This window comes from Mustelus asterias, chromosome 5 (genome assembly GCF_964213995.1).
Source record: "Mustelus asterias chromosome 5, sMusAst1.hap1.1, whole genome shotgun sequence".
In the NCBI taxonomy this organism is placed as follows: domain Eukaryota; kingdom Metazoa; phylum Chordata; class Chondrichthyes; order Carcharhiniformes; family Triakidae; genus Mustelus; species Mustelus asterias.
The window spans coordinates 98,837,314-98,857,523 of NC_135805.1; the positions used below are offsets into that span (position 1 = coordinate 98,837,314).

At 43.1% G+C, this 20,210-nt stretch overlaps 1 long non-coding RNA gene across 1 annotated transcript; it reads right to left on the bottom strand.

Annotated features, from left to right (window-relative positions):
* Positions 1-15: 15 nt before the first annotated feature.
* LOC144494147 (uncharacterized) lies at positions 16-7,633 on the bottom strand. Its single transcript, XR_013497823.1, has 3 exons — positions 7,458-7,633; positions 4,188-4,358; positions 16-294 (listed from the first exon to the last, which is right to left on the bottom strand). It is a non-coding gene; the product is annotated as an uncharacterized LOC144494147 (long non-coding RNA).
* Between the last annotated feature and the right edge of the window lie 12,577 nt (positions 7,634-20,210).

The following is a 20,210-nucleotide window of genomic DNA, read 5'->3' on the forward strand; positions in this document are numbered from 1 at the left end:
AAGTGTTGTCAATACCTCTTGATCAACGGTCACAGTGCTGTTTAACGATATATTTCTGACTTTTAAGTCATTGAAATCCACCAAATAACTCTGGTTAGAATTGGACTGAACCTTAATACCCTTCAGTTGAATATTTGGTTTTACGATATTGAAAGTGTTTTCAGTCGGAGAAAATAACCTGGTAAATGATTCTACGGACTTTAGTAATTGAGAGCTAGAGGTTTCTGCTTTTGCTGTTTTCCAGACTGATACAGTAGATTCGTCAACTATAGCATTTACTGTTACAAAGAAATCCTGAAAAAATAAGACAGATTCATTAGATGCTTCATTAATTTATTTGGAATAATAAATAGAGAGAAGTAGTTGAGAAAGACAGCTCTTAAAATAGAAAGCCTAAACAGTGTCCATCCCACACCACCCTCACCTGCCTGGCTGAACCTATTCTCACTTGAAACAAATTCTCCTGTATCTCCACTCACTTCTTCCAAATAAAACCTGTTGCTATGGGTAGTCACATGGGTCTTATCAATACCTTATTTTGTGAGATGTGTGAAACATTCCTTGTTCCAGTCCTATATGGACCCCTTCCTCACTGCTTTTTCAGTCACATTGATACCCTTATATCAGTGCTGCTTCCTGCTCTCACCATGAAATGGAAAATTTCATCAAATTTGCTATTAATTTCTACTGTTCTGTCACCTTTACATGGTCCATATTCAACTTTCCCTTCTCTGTCTCCATTTTTGAGGAACATGTTATCAACAAATGTACACTCTAAGGCCACTAACTTCCACAACCACCTTAATTACCCTTCTTCACACCCTTCTTCCTGTGAAGGCACTGTTTAATTTTCCAAATTCTCCATCTTTATCATGCCTGTTCTGATGATGAAACCTCCCGGTGCAAATTATCTTTCTTCCTTTTGTCTCAACTGTGGATCACATCCAACTCTCCCCCCCCCCCCCCCCCCCCCCCGCCATGCCCCCCCCCCAAAACCAATGGTTGTCAGGGCCCAAAACCAGGCCTGCCTTATCTCCCTCACTTCTACTCTCACTCATTCCCAGAGCCATGGTAGTTTTCCTCTTCTTTCCATTTTCCACCCAATCAGACTCCTGAATTACGAGATCACTCTCCACCCTTTTCACCACCTCCAGTGAACATCAAACATATTTTCTCCCCCTACTCTACCCTTTCAGCATTGCATGGGAACATTCCTTCCAATACCTCTTGGTCCATTCTTCAATCGCTCCTAACACACCCACACCTTCCTACTGCACCTTTCCACGCAAATGCAGGAGATGCAATTCCTGCCTTTTCACCTGCTCTCTCCTCACCATTAAAGTTTCCAAACACTCCTTACAGGTGATTTATGTGTAATTCTTACCATTTAGTATGTGATGATTAATGGACTTCTGTTAACTAAAGTAGATAAAGCTAATTTTCAGTCAAAAACAGAATGTTTTGCAGTAATTTGTTTTAAATTTTAAATTTTAAGTGATACTAGTTAATAAGCTGGACAGATGATCTATGAGTTCTTGATGCTCTTGTAAATGTGAGTGCAGGCTGAGTTTCCTTGGTTACCCTGGTGGGAGTCTGACAGAATCACTCAGAGAAAGGCCTGAGCTTTATCCCCGATCTCAACTGGGATTCCCTGTTTGCTCTTGAAATAATGGAAGAGCTCAGGCTGAAGGCAAGGGTTCCAATGCTGGAAATTCCTACTTCCCTGGTCTATGTGGGAATCACTCAAATATTTTTTAAAAATTCTAACACAAGCTTCCTTTGTAGGGAGATTGGAAGAGTCCATGAATCGTGTAAGACAGCGCATTCCTTCAAAGTTAGCAGCAACAGTGGAGCAGGTGGACCTCAGAGATGCAATGGTGCCGTCATCTGCTGGCTGTCATCCCGCTGACTTTGCAAATGCCAACGAAGTCAGCACTTGTAGGTATTTGTGGATGCAATCTCACTAACAGTGGGTGTTACAATGTAACCAATGATAACATTGGATCTGTTATAGTGTGACCAATGGTAACGAGCTGACTTAATATAAATAAGAACCTGTTGGGAATTGTTGAGAACTTGCAATGGCCCAGGGTGAGGCCTCAAGTGTTGAAGTAATGAAGTTTCTTTCTTAAATCTTTTTCTTTGATTTATAAGTTGGAATAAGTTTTGTTATATTTTATTGCCTACACCTGAAGAGTTCCTTCTGAAGGGTCAACAGTGGGAATTGTGCTCTGCAGGTTTTTGTGATCCAAGGGTTTTTCGTATACACTGATAATGAGGAGAAGCTTTAATGGAATGCTTGTATATTCTTGGTAAGCAAGGGGGTGATTGGTTATCGGGGTGGGCGGGATGCAGAACCAAGGTTACTATCAGACCAGCCGTGGTTTCATTAAAATTAAATGGTAGATCGGGCTTGAGGGGCCAAAGGGCCCACTCCTGCCCCTTGTTATACAAACATATGTATGAAATAAAAACTGAAAACGTAATGATGTGTGAGGGAACCATTCTCAGATTACTGTCCAAATGGTGAAGATTAAGAATGAAAATTTCCCGAAAAAATGATGTTTTAATGTATTTGTGTCATTAATCCTTTCCAATTGGCTTACAATTCTGCTTCATTGATGCTCTTTGAGTGGTAGAGGTAAATGCCTGTTGCAAGATTGAAAACTGGGAGGTGATTTTCCCAGCCGCTGCACTTCACTAGCAGCGCAGCAGGCTGGGAGATCAGCTCAGGCTGTTTTAACGGGCTCCCTGCTGGGGGCCACGGCCTTCACATATCTCCGGGGCATGGATTTCTGGAGTCATCAACTCCACGTCAGACATCCACCCCCCCCTACACCTCCCCCCCCTCCCCTCCCCCCCCACCCCCCCAACCCCCACCAGGGTGGTTCACTCCAGCAGGGATAACAACTCCCTATTGATGGGGAGCCCGCTGGAGTGAAGAGAGACCATGGAGGCACCTCAGGTGAATGGGGGCAAGGGGGTGCCCCTGGGAATTGCGAGCCTGGCCCCCTGGCAATGCCCATGAGGCACTTTGGCACTGCCCACTGGGCATTGGGCCGTGCCAAGGGGGCAGGAACAGAGGGATCTGGGGCCTATGGAGGGGGGAGGGGCAATGGGTGGGGGGGTCCCACTTTCAGTCTGCATTGGGATCAGTAGCAGAGGGAGGGAAAGGGCTGATCAGGGTGGGGGTGGTCGGGACTGCCAGGAGAGTGGTTGGGGAGATTGGGGTTTGCGGGGTGGGGGGGGTAAACATTGGGAAATGTCGGGGAGGCCAGCGATTGGGAGATGGGGGGGATCGGAGGGGCAGCATTACAGGGTCGCGGTCTGGCCAGTGATCTAGCTGGCCAGCGATCGGGAGGCCGTCAGTGCGGGGCTACTGTGCGTGCGCCGGTCTCTACTATGACAGATCAGTGTATGAGCAGTAGCTCGCTAAGCGCTATGCTGCTGGCCTCTTCAGCAGGAATAGGCCCCGCCCCCTGAATTTCATTGTGAATCTCCCTGAGGCACTCTGCAGTGCTCAGTGTGTGGGGGATTCCCGCTTAAAAAAAACAGCAGGAGTTACTCCCGTTTTTACGTGAATTTGGCACTTAGAATTTTTTTGGGAGAATTCCGGTCCTGATGTTTGGAGTGGTTGTTGGTATTTGACTTTAACTTCAGGAGTAAATTATAAAAGTAGATTTTGCATTGTTCATTTGATGCCTTGCGTTTCCTGAACTGATTTAGCACTTGTTGAAAGGAAGAAGATTGGCATTGATTTTGGGACTGGAACTGTTACCTGCTGTAAGTCTTCCAAGCCTAGAGCAGTATATTGCTTCCCTATTTATCATACAGCTATAGAGCACAATGCATTATTTGCTGGTGAGAAGCCTACACAGGACATGAAGCTACTTCAGTGGCTTCAAGGCTGAATTGCAGGTAACATTCCATGTTATGTGGAATGACAGTGGAGGGTCTCAGAAAGTTACTATTACACACCTTTGCCTCTCACTGTCAAAGGAAGTCAGCAGAAAGCAGGTGACCATGTTGGCAAGTACAAGAGGAGCATTAGATCTAATGTTGAAATAACAGAACCAATGGTCCTCCACAATATAATAATTGTAACTCTTTTCAATTAATTTGAACAATAATTGACATTATATTTGGGCATTTTGACTTTGATCAATACCTCATGATTATTTTTTTACCTGCATCACAGACTCATTAAGAGAAGTATTTGTCACTGATGCAAAGGTCTTGACGATGTCAACTGTGGCTACGAGGTTTCCAGGCGAAATAGTTTGCCCTTGTGAAATGTTGGCTAATTCCACAACCAGATTGCCAAGATTTTTTGTTAATTCTGAATTGTTCTGAATGAACTGGAGATAATAATATAAAAGATTTAGAAGGAAAAACAATGTTATTATATGGTTTGATAACCTCATAGTGAAAGCATCCCTAGGTAAGAGCAATCATAATATGATTGGAATTTACATTCAACTTGAGGGAGAGAAGAGTGGTCCAAGGCCTAAATAAGGTCAATTATAAGGACATGAAGACAGAGCTAGCTAAGGTAAACTGGGAAATTAGGTTAAGGGATGGGTCAGTAGAGATGCAATGGCAGATATTTAAGGAAATATTTCAGAATATTCAAAATATACATTCCAACGAGAAAGAAAGGCTCTAAGAGAAGGACATCCCATCCACGGCTAATGAAAGAAGTTAAAGATGGTATCAAAGTATAAGAAAAATATAATTTTGCAAAGATGAGTGGCAGGTCAAGAAGATTAGACAGAAAGAGCAAAGAATAACCAGAAGATTAATAAAGAGGGAGAAATTAAAGTACGAGAGAAAGCTTGCTTAAAGTGCAAAAACAGGTAAAAGAGTTCCTTAAAAAGTAAAGGAAGAAATAAAGTGAGTGCTTGTCCTCTAGAGAATGATTCTGGGCAATTAATAACAAAAAATAAAGAAAGAGCAAATGATCAATCTTCACTGTGGAATATACAAGTAACATCCCAGAAATAATTATGAATCAGGAGGTGAAGGAATGGAGAAGCTTAAAACAATTACAATCACCCAGGGAAAGGGTACAGAGAAAATTATTGGAACTAAAGGCTGACGAGTCCTCAGGTGTTGATGGACTTCATCCTGGTGCTTAGAAGAAGTGACTATTGAGATAGTAGATGCATTGGTTTTAATTTTCCAAAATTCTCTAGGTTCTGGAAAGGTCCCATCAGATTGCAAAATAGCGAATGTGACCTTTCTATTCAAGGAAGGAGGAAACTGAAAGTAGGATACTCCAGACCAGTTATCTTAACACCTGTCAGAGGGAAATTGCTAACAATTGGAATCTATTGCTAAGGAGGTTATAGCAAGGCATTTTGAAAATCTTGTTGAAATCAAGCGGATTCAACATGGTTTATGCAAGGGCAATCTTGTTTGACTAATTTATTGGCGTTCTTTGAGATGCAACAAGTAACGTGGATAAAGGGGATTCTGTGGATGTGCTGTTCTTACATTTCCATAACGCATTTGATGAGGTGCCACAAAGGTTATTACACAAAATAAGTGCTCATGGTGTAGGGGGGGTAACGGATTTGCATGAATATGAGAATAGCTAGCGAACAGAGCAGGCATAAAAGGGTCAGTTTTGGATGGGCAAGATGTGATGAGTGGAGGGAACAGAGCTTTGACCTCAGCTGTTTACAATTTATATCAATGACTAGGATGATGGTTGCTAAATTTTCTGATGGCATAAAGACAGATACAAGAGTAAGTTGTGACAAGGACATTAGGGGTGCAATCTTACTGACTCATCCCACTGGTCGATTGGTGAGTAAGCTATTGCGAGAGATGGAAAATCAGCATCGTGCCTAGTTTCTCACGTCTTGTGATCTTACTGGCACTGATTTGGTGGCAGCAATCGGTGGGGTTGGGGGTGACACACGAAGTCCGGGGTGGGTGGGGGGGGAGGGGGGGGGAGATTGGCACAGAGAGCGATTGGTGGCGGCTCCCAGTGTCTGGTGGGGGGGGGTTGGTACCCGCGCAATGGTGCCCCAAGAGCACAGCAAACAGCTTCACCGGCAAGATTAGACGGCCCCACTCTCCCCGCCGCCCTGGTGAGAATCGCATCTGGGCATTTTTTATTAACTAAGTGCCGTACGATTGCGACTGGGAACTCGCCCAAAAAATTAGCGCATTTTTCTCTCCTGTTTTCACGCTCGTTTGGCATAAAATTTCACCCTAGGAGTCTGAAAAGGAACATAGGTAGATTAAATGCATGGGCAAATAATTGGTAGATGGAGAATAATATAGGAAAATATGAACTTTTCCACTTTGACAGGAAGATTGAAAAGCGGCCTATTACTTAAATGGAGAGAGAGTTTGCAGAACTCAGAGGCACAGAATCATCTAGGTATCGTGGTACAGGAATCATAAAAAGCTAGCATGCAGGTACAGCAAGTGCTTAGGAAGGCACATGTAATGTCATCATTTATTGCAAGTGGAATGGCTACAGTTGTACAGGGTATTTGTGAGACCACATCTATGTACAGTTTTGGTCTCTTTATTTAAGAAAGGATATTAATGCATTAGAAGTAGTTCAGAACAGGTTCACTCGATTGATAACTGGACTGGGGGTGTTTATCCTTTAAGAACATGTATCCATTGGAATTCAAAAGATTGAGAGTTGATCTTATTGAAACATAAAAAATCCTGGGGGGACTTGATAGGGTGGATGCTGGAAGGTTGTTTCCCAAATGGAAGAGACCAGAACTAGGTAACAGGGGTTTAACGTAAGAAGTCTCCCATATAAGACAAAGATGAGAAGAAATTATTTTCTCTCAGAGGGTTGTGAATCTTTTGAACTCTCTTTCTAGAGAGTGGTGGAGACAGGGTCATAGAACAATTTTAAGGCAGTGGTAGATAGATTCTTGACTAACAAGGGAATGAAATATTATCGGGGTAGGTGGAATGTGGCGGTGAGGCCACAACCAAATCATCCATGACCTTATTGAATGGCAGAGCAGGCTGAAGGGGCTGAATGGACTACTCCCACCTTTAATTTGTATATTAGTTCTCTTAATATCTTGAAAACTTTGATCAACCTTCATGGAATCCAGCACAGTTTATGTCACCACTCCTGGTAATTTAACCCTTGGTGTCCAGGTGTTGCTCTGGAATATCTAAGCTGCACGCCCTCCAAAGCTAATTTCCTTCCCAAGGTGTCAAAAACTGAACACAATACTCCAGGTTTGGTCTAACCAGGGCTTTGAGGTATATTTATAGCAAATCTACAGAGTGGATTGGAAATGGCTACAAAGAATTTTCTAACCTAAACAAAAAGGCTGAACCAGAATATTGACATTTGTTATAGTGTAGAAATATTTTTACAAGAGGAATATGGTAGTTAAATCAAGGTAAATTCTGAAATATTGCTTGCCAGGGAAAGAATGGAATAAAATGCAATGGAGTAGTACCTTTAGCATGTTACTGATTTCGGGTGCTACACAGAAGTCTTCTATTGGTCCGTATATTCCATTTTTGAGGCACCTTTTCCTCAATGTTCCCTCCTGATTATTTGAGCAATTTATGCTTGCCGTCTCTCCTGACTCTACTACCCCAAAGCATTGGTCGGCATGTAGGCTGCAGTTAACTGATTAAAGAAAACAACACTCATACAGTTATTATCAGAATGTCCAAAAAACTGTAAACATTAACACCTGCGACTGATGTGAAAAATGCTTTTATGGAACTATGATGTGGAGATGCCGGCGTTGGACTGGGGTAAACACAGTAAGAAGTCTCACAACACCAGGTTAAAGTCCAACAGGTTTATTTGGTAGCACTAGCCACTAGCTTTCGGAGCTTTTGTGTCTTTATATGCCCTGTTTGTGAACACGACTCCCACTCACCTGATGAAGGGGCAGCGCTCCAAAAGCGAGTGGCTTGTGCTACCAAATAAACCTGTTGGACTTTAACCTGGTGTTGTGAGACTTCTTACTGTGTTTACTGTGTTTATGGAACTACACATTATAAATCATTTTACTGAGTTGCTTTACTTGCTTAACTTTCAAAAGTGAAATATCAAACAAGTTGACTATCATTCCAAACCAGCTCTCTTCGTGTCATCCAATTAAGAGTTCACAGTTTGGAAGCAGTTTGCTGCAGCTTTCTTAAAGTGAGGCAGCTGTCTTTTAAACAGAAGCAGGGTAAACAAATTGAGAAATGATATTGGCCATTTTGGCATTTAATGGGGTCTGCTACAACAACCACCGACACTCTGGGCCTCTTAAATTGTGCATGAATTTCCTGTCATCTTGTTTGGGGTGGGGTGGAATGTGGGGAATGGTGTGAACGAGGTATGCACGAGATAAGGCCTCTGGTCTGGAAAGTAGTGATTCCAAAATGAGCTTCCGTGTGCTTAGTTGCTTCTATATTTTGAGACTTTTGTGTGAGGAAGCATATTAGCCTTATACACTATAGTTCAGTATCAGGAGTGGAGGATATGGTTGGTGAAGGTATGTCCAAGCTATAAAACCAGTCTGGACCTCCCTATTTGGTAAGTTTAATCTCTTTTCTATTGCTGTAACTACAGAATTCTGAAAATTTTTATATTGACCACATCCTAATTGGGCGATTCTCCTAAAAAAGTTCTAAGTGCTGAATTTGCGGGAAAACTGATGTAAATCACAACTGTTTGTTCAGTGGGAGTTCAGACTTGAATCCCCTACATTCTGTGCAATGCAGAGATCACAATTGTGAATATCACTAAAAGCTCAGGGGGCAGGGACTATTCATGCCAGAGTCTGACAGGTCTGAGACTCTGTGCATGCGCAGTGGCCTTGATCTGTCAGCCTGCAGTTTGCTGGCCAGCCCAGTTGTTGACCAGCCCGGGACCCTCGCAGTACTGCCCCTCCACCGACCCCCCCCCACAGCCAGATCGCAGCACCCCTGTCAATTTGTGGGCCAGCCCCGAACCCCCCACTTCCTGGACCGCCTGATCTCCAGCCGTCCTTCAGCAGTGATGATCACCCCTGCAGACCCTCCCCTCGGCAGGCCCCCTGGCAGACACGCCCACCCCCCAGCAGACCCCCACTCAGCACGCCCCGATCGCTGGCCTCCCTCCAGTCCTGACCGATCCCCATGCAGAGTGGCAACGGGGCCCCCCACCCTCACAGATTGCCACCAAGGCCCCACCCTCTGCAGACCTCATCTCCTAGGCCCCATCCCCTTGGCACTGCCTGATGCCTGGTGGGCAGTGCCTAGGTGCCCCCTGGGCATGGGCACTTTGCCTCTTGGGCAGTGCCAAGGGGCACAGGCTGCACTGCCAGGATGCCCATGCCCAGGGGGCACTACGCCCTGCTGCCCGACCCCCTGGGAGGCCCCGATTGCCCCCCTGTTCATTCCGGTGGGGTCTCCTGCTCGTTCCCCGAAAGTGGAGAGCTAGTCTGAACCCCATCGGAGTGAAATTGTACTGGCGAGGTGGGAGATGCTATCGGGCCCGGAGACTTCAGTCCCGGGCCCGCCAATCACATTTAAATAACATTAAAATAAGATTTAAATAACTTACCTGCTGTTCCTGTCGGTTTCCTGCGTGGTCCCGACCACGCTGGATATCTGGCAGTCGGAGATGCCCGCGCGTCGGGAAAGCATGCGCGAATCCTGCGAATCGGCCACGTGCAATTCTCCCAGCCCACCACGCTGAAAAATTAGCGTGGCGCGATGGGAGAATTGCCCCCCCCAGATGTGACTTTTGATACGCAATCAGAAGTTAGTTTGAGTTGAGAGTGGCACAGTGGTTAGCACTGTTGCCTCACAGTGTCAAAGACCCGGTTTCGATTCCGACCTTGGGTGATTGTCTACGTGGAATTTGCACATTCTCCAGTAATTTTTCTTCTCTTCCCACAATCCAAAAATGTGCAGGTTAGGTGAATTAGCCATGGTAAATGTGTAGGGTTGGGACGGTGGGCCTGGGTAAGATGCTCTTTCAGAGAATTGGTGCCAATTCAATGGCTTCCTTCTGGAGGGATTCAATGGTTCTAACACATAGCAAAGAATTGTGGAGAAAAATAAAGTGTTATTATCTTGCTTATTTAAAGCAGTAAATATAACTTACCATTTTTATCATCCTGACACACCATAATGGCCAAACTCTTTAGAATTTCTGGGCATTTAAATGTTTCTGCTGTTACATTGCATATCTTTCTTCTAAGTTCTGAAATATTAAAGTATACAAAGCAACAAGTTAAACATTCCAGATATTTCACAAAGTCAATAGTTGGCTTAAGAACCTCAGCATCACACAAACCAATCTTCACTCAATTTGATTTTTTTTTATTCATTCGTCGGACATGGACATCGCTGGCTGGCTGCATTTATTGCCCATTCCTAGTTGCCCTTGAGAAGGTGGTGATGAGCTGCCTTACTGAAACGCTGTAGTCCATGTGCTCTGGGTTAACCCACAATACCGTTAGGGAGGGAATTCCAGGATTCTGACCCAGCGACTGCGAAGGAACGGTGAAATATTTCCAAGTCAGGATGGTGAGTGACTTGGAGGGGAACTTGCCGGTGTTGGTGTGCCCATGTATCTGCTGCCCTTGTCCTTCTAGATGGAAGTGGTCATGGGTTTGGAAGGTGTAGTCTAAGGATCTTTGGTGAATTGCTGATTCCCTCTACATGATATCAAGAAATAGTTGAGCACAATGAAGACAGCAAAAGCTATTGGCCTCAACAACATCCCAGCTGTAGTGCTAAAACTTGCACCTCTGAACTAACCACATCCCGAGCCAAACTACAGCACTAGCATCGACCTGACAATGTGGAAAATTGTCCAGGTATGTCGTCTCCATAAAAATCAGGACAAATCCAATCTGGCCAATTATCACCCCATCATCCTACTCTCAATCATCAGCAAAGGGATGGGAGGTGTCATCATCAGTGCTATCAAGTGGCACTTACACAACAATAATTCATTCATTGATGCTCAATTTGGGATTCTTTAGGGCCATTCAGTGTGAGGTCTCATTACAATCTTGGCCCAACTATAGACAAAAGTGCTGGATTCCAGATGTGAGATGAGAGTGACCGGCCATGATATCAATACAGTATTTGACTGAGTGTGGCACCAAAGAGCCCTAGCAAAATTGAAGTCAATGGGAATCCACTCTTTGGATTCATAACAATCATAAAGGAAGATGTCTATCATTATTGGAGGCCAATCAATTCAGCCCAGGATACGACAGCAGGAGTTAGGGTAATGTCTTAGGCACAATCATCTTCAGTTGTTTTATCAATGTCCATTCCTCCATCATCAGTGGGTTAGAAGTGGGTCAGATCATGGATGAGTGTACAATGTTCGTTTCCATTCACAATTCTTCAGATAATGAAGCAGTCCATGCCGACATGCAACAAGAGCTGGGCACCATTTAAGTTTGGGCTGATTGGTGTTAAGTGACATTTGCACCACACTAAGTACCAGGCAGTGACCATCTTCGATAAAAGAGAACCTAACCATCTCCCCTCACCGTTCAACAGCTTTAACATCACTGAATCCTCCACCATCAAAATTCTGGGGCTTTCCCCTCACCTAGAAACTCAACTGGGTTAAACACAAACGTTCAGAAGCTGGGGGTTCTCTCCCTCGAGTAACTCACCTCCTGACTCCTCAAAGCCTGTCCACCATTTACAAAGCACAAGTCAGGAATGTGATGCAATACTCTCCACTTGACTGGATAATGACAGATTCAATACATGAGAAGCTCAGTGCCAACCTACTTGATCCATCCACCACCTTAAAATGGACTCCCTCCACCACTCATGCACAGTGGCAGCAGTGCATTTACCATATTCAAGATGTACTGTAGAAACTCACCAAGATTCCTTTGGCAGCATCTTCCAAACCCACAGCCTCTACCACCAAGAAGGACAACTGGAACCACACGTACCATGGGAATGCCGCCACCTGCAGATTTATCTTGTTGGCTGGGTCAGCGTTCAGGCCGCTGGATTAGTATTTACAGTTGGTCGGTAACATGGTAATAAGCATTGGGCACAAAAATAGACTGAGCTACCTACCCAACTCTATGGTCCAATCAGCTGCCATACTTGTGCCCCCATCCCCCACCCCCCTAGTTAATATCTGCTTGTGGACATCAAGGTTGTTAAGTATCATAATGATGGCAATTTTAACTTCAATGTAATGTTTAATTCAACATCATTAAGTGAAGGGAAAAGGAATTTGTATAAGGATTCAGTAGCAACTTTAAATTCAGCTCCATCAAGTGTGAGGTTGGCATACTATTTATTTACACAGGTTAGTTAGAAGTTTTAAAATCTACAGAAGAACATAGACATTGCACAGACAATGCAGTTTGACACCAGATGGGATTATCGTAATTTATTTGATTAACCAAGCTAACCGACATGGTGGCACAGTGGTTAGCACTGCTGCCTCACAGTGCCAAGGATCCAGGTTCAATTCTGGCCTCGGGTCATTGTCTGTGCGGAGTTTGCACAATCTCCCCTTGTCTGCATGAGTGTGCTCCGGTTTCCTCCCACACTCCAAAGATGTGCGGGTTAGGTTGATTGGCCATGCTAAATTGCCGCTTAGTGTCAGGGGGACTAGCTAGGGTATTTGCCCCTTGGTGTCAGGGGATTAGCAGAGTAAATATGTGGGGTTATGGGAATAGGGTCTGTGTGGGATTGTGGTCGGTGCAGACTCGATGGGCTGAATGGCCTCCTTCTGCACTGTAGGGTTTCTACGATCTCCATTCCCTGGACAGTGCCATTTAAAGAACATTTCCAGCTTGACTTCAATGATCTCTCTGCCTTCTGTTAATGTCCAATGTTTGTGTTGCCATTAGTGAATACATTGCTAGTTTCACCAAATGTATCACCTGAAAGAGGTAATTGAATGTACCCTTGGCTGGGACACAGATTGCAGATATCCAGGTAATTTACTTGGAGCAAATTAAATAATGGTTTCTATTTATAGATTAGGAAGTTTCAGGAAAAAGCCAAATCACTTCCTCATAGGTCACAATCTCTTATGCTCCTTCCACTTGCGATAAAATTGAAAAAGCATAAACTATGTAGCACTGAGTCAGTCTTACCTCATTCTGTTTAAGATTAACCATTCTGTAAATATTTGAATAGAATCAATGAATATTTACAACACAGGAGGCCATTCAGCCCACGGGTTAATTAACCATTAAATGCCATGGAGTTACAGGTTTATATCAACACTCAGTATGAAATATTAAGCGAGGTTCTGGATCATAATCTACAATTTACGGAGTGGGGTTTCCATGTACATTATCCTGATGGTCTCCTAAACATTCAACAGAAAGTCTATGGAAATCCAGGAGAAATGCAATAAGCAGCATCATAATCATTCATTTATATATTGATCTGTTTCCAAGATATGGAATATGCTGAAGTTAAGAGAACATGGAATTAATTTAGATTTTACCACAGTGCCTTAATCACTGGCTAACATAAACGTGCAGATGTATTTTATATCTTACCATTAATTTCTTCATTTTTTTTGTATCTTTGAGATGAATGCTGTGAGACATACAAATATGACATATGACCAACAATTTATAAAACATTTAAATCACAAAGGTCAGTCATTATCCTATGCTCAAAACACAAGGTAAACTACCATTTTTCATGCTTAATTTGGATAGATGTGTAACAACGTCACATTCACTGGCTGACCAACCAGAAAATCATTCTAGATTCATGCAACCTATTCAAAACAATTAATTCAGGATGGTCGCCGAATGGCTTGTGGTAACCATTTAATGGTCATTTAAAGGTTATGAAGGAGGTCCTCAGACAGATCAAAAGTCAGGGCGGCATGGTGACACAGTGGCTACCACTGCTGCCTCACAGCGCCAGGAACCCGGGTTCGATTCCAGCCTTGGATGTCTGTGTGAAGTTTGCATATTCTCCCCATGTCTGTGTGGGTTTCCTCTGGGTGCTCCGGTTTCCGCCCACACTCCAAAGATGCGCAGGTTAAGTTGATTAACCATGTTAAATGCGTATTATGGGGATAGGATGGAGGGGAGGACCTCGTGGGATGCTCTTTCGGTGAGTCAGTGCAGATCTGATGGGCCAGATGGCCTCTTTCTGCACTGTAGGTGTTCTATGGTTAGGCACAACATAAGTTGGCCCAAGTCATAGAAATCATAGAAACCCTACAGTGCAGAAGGAGGCCATTCGGCCCATCGAGTCTGCACCGACCACAATCCCACCCAGGCCCTACCCCCACATATTTACCCACTAATCCCTCTAACCTACGCATCTCAGGACTCTAAGGGGCAATTTTTTTTTTAACCTGGCCAATCAACCTAACCCGCACATCTTTGGACTGTGGGAGGAAACCGGAGCACCCGGAGGAAACCCACGCACATATTAGTGGGAGAGCATTTAGGGGACAGAGACAATTGTATCATAAGGTTAGATAGAGGTGAAGATGAAAAGAAAGAGGTATGCAATGTCAGATAGAAAATACATTGGAAAATGAGGCTGAACATAGAAGGACCAGAGGGGAAATGAAAAAAAAAGAATCACAAAAGCAAGGAGGGAACATGAAAAGAGACAGGCAGCTAACATAAAGAAAATCCCAAGGTCTTCTATAAGCATATAAATAATAGAAAGGATGGTTGAAAGAAAGAGCAGGGATAAAAAAGGAGGCTTGCTCATTGTGATAACCCCCATGATTTGCATGAGGAATCACTGATTGACCTCCCAGTAGGACTCATTGAATATGAACTCCCTGGGGATTAGTAATTGACAGTTGGGCCTCATAAACCGAGCCCTGTATAAAGCAGGCCCCTGAGTTGTCCATTATTCCATTATGTGGAGTTGCAGGCGTTGGACTGAGGTAAGCACAGTAAGTAGTCTCACAACATCAGGTTAAAGTCTAACAGGTTTACTTGGTAGCACGAGCTTTCGGAGCATTATCCCTTCATCAGGTGAGTGAAGAGTTGGGTTCACAAACAGAGCATATATAGACACAAACTCAATTACAAGATAATGGTTGAAATGCCAGTCTTAACAGGTAATCAAGTCTTTACAGATGCAGACAATGTGAGTGGAGAGAGGGTTAAGCACAGGTTAAAGAGGTGTGAATTGTCTCAAGCCAGGACAGTTAGTGAGATTTTGCAAGCCCAGGCAAGTCGTGGGGGTTACAGATAATGTGACATGAACCCAAAATCCCAGTTGAGGCCGTCCTCATGTGTGCGGAACTTGGCTATCAGTTTCTGCTCAGCGATTCTGCATTGTCGTGTGTCGTGAAGGCCGCTTTGGAGAACGCTTACCCGAAGATCAGAGGCTGAATGCCATGACAGATATAGCACCAGCACCGGATGAGATGCAACCAATTGTAGTGAGTGAGGTGAGTGTTTTAGAGGCACTGGTGATAACCTTCCAGTCTTCCTTAGACATGGAGCTTGTGCCTGAGGACTGGTGAATTGCAAGTGTTACACCCGTATTCAAAGAGTGGTACTAGAATAATGTCAGCAACTACAGACCAGTAAGTTTGACTTCAGTGGTAGGGAAATTTCTGGAAACTATCATTCAAGACAAAATCAAAAGTCACCAACAATACAGGTGCAGGATTATTAAGGAAATTCATCATGGATACATCAGGGGAAAATCATATTTAATTAACTTGCTGAAGTTTTTTGAGGCAATACAGAAAAGGGGACTGCTGTTGATGTGGTGAAAGCAACTTTCAAAAGGCATTTGATACGGTGTTACACAACAGACCTGTGAGCAAAATTCTAGCTCATGGAATAAAGGGGAAAGTAGTCACTTGGATAAGAAATTGGCTGAGTGACAGGAAATAGGGAGTAGTGATAAATAGTTTATTTTTCAGATTGGAGGAAGGTTTGTAGTGAAGTCCCCAGAGGTCAGTGTTGGGACTCTTGGTCTTCCTCATAAACATTAATGACCTAGTGCTCAGAGCATGATTTCAAAATTTATAGATGATACGAAGATTGGAAATGTTGTCAACTGTGATGAGGATAGTCTTGAACTTCAAAAGGACATTTCATATTGTTGGATGTGGCAGACAACTGGCAGTTGAAGGTCAATGCAGAGAGGGGGGGGGGGGAGTGATTCATTTTGGCAATAAGGATGTGGAGAGACAGTATAAAATAAAGGGAGAAACTCTTGAGGATGGGCAGGAACAAAGAGACCTTCATGTCTATGTTCATAAGTCATTGAAGCTAACAGGGCATGTTGAGAGAGCAGTTAATAAAGCAAATGTTATCTGAGGTTTTATTAATAGGAGATTGTGTACAAGAGTAAGGAGTTCATGTTAAGCTTGTATAAGACACTGGTTAGGCCTCATCTGGAATACTGCATCCAGTCCTGGGCACCATGCTTGAGGAATGATATGAAGGCATTGGAGAGAGCACAGAGAAAATTCCCAAGAATGACTCCAGGAATAAATAACTGCAGCTTTGAGGATAGGTTGGAGAGGTTGAGTCTGTTTTCCTTGGAGAAAAGAAGGCTGAGAGGAGACTTGATCATGGTATTCAAGATCCTGAGGGGTGTGGATAAATAGTGAGAAACTGTTCCCTCTCAAGAGTATATCAAGAACTATAGAGGGCACAGATTCAAAATAATCAAAAGGAGTAAAAGTGGTGTGAGTAAGTTTTTTCACTCAAATGGTGGTTGGAGTCTGGGATGTCCTTCTTGAAAAGGTGGTAGGGGAAAATTTGATTGAGTTATTCAAAAGGGAATTAGTTTGCTCTCTGAAAAGAAATAATGTGCAAAGTTATGGGGATAAGCCAGAGAGTTGAATTAGGCAGGATACTCTTTCAACGAGCCAGTGCAGACTCGATGGGCCAAATGGCCTCCATCTGTACTCTAAATACACTGTGATTCTGTCATTTTCTCCGCTGTTTCCTGTCATCAGTAGAAGCATAGAAATACTTACATTTAGACTTTAATCAATAATCTAATTGAAACTCAGTATCCTTCTTCTAGAATTCAGGGGCGGCGGCATGGTGGCACAGTGGTTAGCATTGCTGCCTCACAGCACCAGGGATGTAGGTTCGATTTCTGGCTTGGGTCACTGTCTGTGCAGAGTTTGCACGTTCTCTAAGTCTCTGCGTGGATTTCATCCGGGTGCACTAGTTTCCTCCCACAGTCTGTAGAGACGTGCTGGTTAGGTGTATTGGCCATGCTAAATTCTCCCTCAATGTACCCGAACAGCCGCCGACAGTGTGGTGACTAGGGGATTTTCACAGTAACTTCATTGCAGTGTTAATGTAAGCCTATTGTGACACTAATAAAAATAAACTTTAAACTTCATATATTCAACCATAATGTAATTACTTCCTTCATATCATTTACCAGATTGAACTCCGTTTAAATTTTCCAATCATTTTCTTTACTGTTTCCCTCAAACTCTGCATTTATCCTGTTTAATATTTCATAAAAGTTACCGGATTACAATTGTTTGTTTTAATTCCAATGTGGCATTTCACTGCTGGAATGCCTTGGAAAGTAGTTAGCACAGGCAATAATGGCAGAATTAGATTTAGTCAGAGCATTTTTTTGAAATGGCGTGACAAACAAAATCTGATTGTTACTTGCTTCATGCGAAGATGCACTTGCTTGTATTTTAGGAAGCTTGAAAGAGCAGTCACTTACTTGTGAAGTGGTCTGTGAACTTGGAAGTGACGTCAAAAGCGATAAAAATATAATCGCCAGAAGCATCACGCCCATGATTTTCAGATTTTTCTGGAAGAAAGTTTTTTTTAAAAAAAACGGAAACATTAACCTGAACAGTGAAAATATGAGTTTGGATCTGTTCACTCTCGCCAAGGTAACCAGCCAGGAGGCTTGGTGATGCCTTCATTAGCAGTCAGCTGACGAGCAATGGATTGGCATGGCAAGCAAGGCTGGATGTATCAGCTCAAAGTCTAACAGCTGAGGGGCCCGATTGAGATTCCAAGCTTGGATTGTGGCTTAAACAGCAAGTAGCTAAACAATTTACAGAAGCATTTCCCCACCCTGTGGCAAGGTGCTACCTTTCATTTAGATGAACTTCCCGCTGACCTTGCAAACTTTGGGAGGATCAGCACAGAAGTCAAAAATAGATGCAAATATTGGGATGAACAGCTCACAGGTTTTCGGGGCCCATGATAATGCAAAAACATTGACCTCGCTGGTTGCTCGAAACATGGAAGCATATGGATAAATTATACTGGGGTGCTGACAAAGAAGTCACAGAACAGCATTGCTTACTTAATGCATACTCCAAATGTTGCTAAGCATATCATAACCAATTCCCTACTTAAGTTATTAAAGGGAATCAATATTTGCATATTTGGAGAGAATTCTGGTCAATAAAGAAAAAATACTGCACAAGTATTTTCATTTATTCTTGGGATGTGTGCATGAAGGCCAATCTTGCTTCTCTCTCTCTGCTGCCCTCGAGAAGGTGGTGGTGGGACCACCGCGTGGCTTGCTAGGTCACTTGAGTGAGCACTTCCAGTGGACAGCCTTGGTGTGGGACTGGAGTCACATATTGGTCAAACCAGATAAGGACATCAGGCTTCCACCTGAAAAGTCATTAGTGAACCACTTGAGATTGACGCCAAATTCCCCAAATTTTATTATAGAATTTGAATTCAAACTCTGTGGATTTTTAGCCCAAAGCTCTGGATTCCCAATTGAAAAAATAGTGATAATGTTATAGTACCCTTCATGTTCTTAGATTGTCCCAAAACAGTGCACTCAGTGATGTTTTGAAGGCTAATACAGCAGTCAATTTGCAGATCAAGCTTCATTAATATCAAATGAATGAAAAACCAGTTTTCACTTGTGTTGATTAAGGGGCTGGAACACTTGCATATGACAAATAATGGAAACAAAGTCGACTCCATAAAGCCACTTCAAACTGAATAAATCCCGTTTAAGGACTGATTTTTGTTACAAATATTAATTACACATCAGCAATAATTTGATCATTTTTAACAGCAAAACAGATCAAATCTTGAAGTTCAGCATGTTTAAACCATTGTACATATTTTGAGTAACCTGTGAATTTGATGCAAGGAATTTCTGTTTTAAGAATGCGAAAACAATCAAGTTGTGAGCTTTCTTCAATCAAATTTGACCACGTTTCTGAATTAGTTTAAGAGAATCAGTGATTATATGCTTCATTGATTAGTACCTCGGGAAAAATAAGACAACAAAGCAAAACAAATAGAATAATTACTCACGGTTTCTCCAGACTCTGCAGTTATTTTTGAACAAACTGAATTAAAACAGATCCGTAATCCTCCAACCACGCTGTTTCCCAGATGAGGAAAATGTTTCCGAACTCACTTTTCCTCCTAAGTATAAACGATGATGAAATAAACTGCCAATCCTAGCCAATGGCATCGTGTGCCATTCAACTAAATCAAATTATAATAGGCTATGTAAAGAATTGCAAATCAATTTGCATTTTCAATAAAGTTTTGCAAATATTTATTCCACTACTGGGGAATAACAACGTTATATTAACCTTTTAGACTAATTTGATAATTCGAGTGGATAGAAATTGGGCCTTGTTAAGAACTGTTCCCAAGGGGACCTTACACACATGTAAATGAGTGGCCCAGAGATTGATTTAAGATGCTTTGGGAAATTGGTATCCAAGGAGTGAAGTAATTGCTGTGCTTACTCTGCATAGTTTCAAGACACATGGAAATGGCCAAAGAACTGGTTGCCACTGGATCTTGGAGGTACTTGGTTGCCAGTGACCATTGCCTCCCTTTCCCTACCAATCTTGCTTTTCTTCTCCTCGTGCTTACCTCAGGCCATTGCTGTTAAGGGAGGTGGCCAGAAATTCTTTCATACAGAGATATGAGTCATGAGGGGCAGCATGGTGGCACAGTGGTTAGCACTGCTGCCTCACAGCGCCAGGGATCCAGGTTCAATTCCAGCCTTGGATGACTCTGTGCAGAACTTGTATGTTCTCCCCGTGCCTGTGGCGGTTACCTCTGGCTGCTCCAGTTTCCTCCCATGGTCCAAAAATGTGCAGGGTAGGCGGACTGACCACGGTAAATTGCCCCTTAATGCCCCAAGATGTGTAGGTTAGATGAATTAGCTACAGTAAATGTGTAGGGTTACAGGGACAGGGCGGGGAAGATACTCTGTCAGAAAGTCAGTGCAGACTCAGTAGGCTGAATGGCCTCCTTCTGCACTGTAGGGAT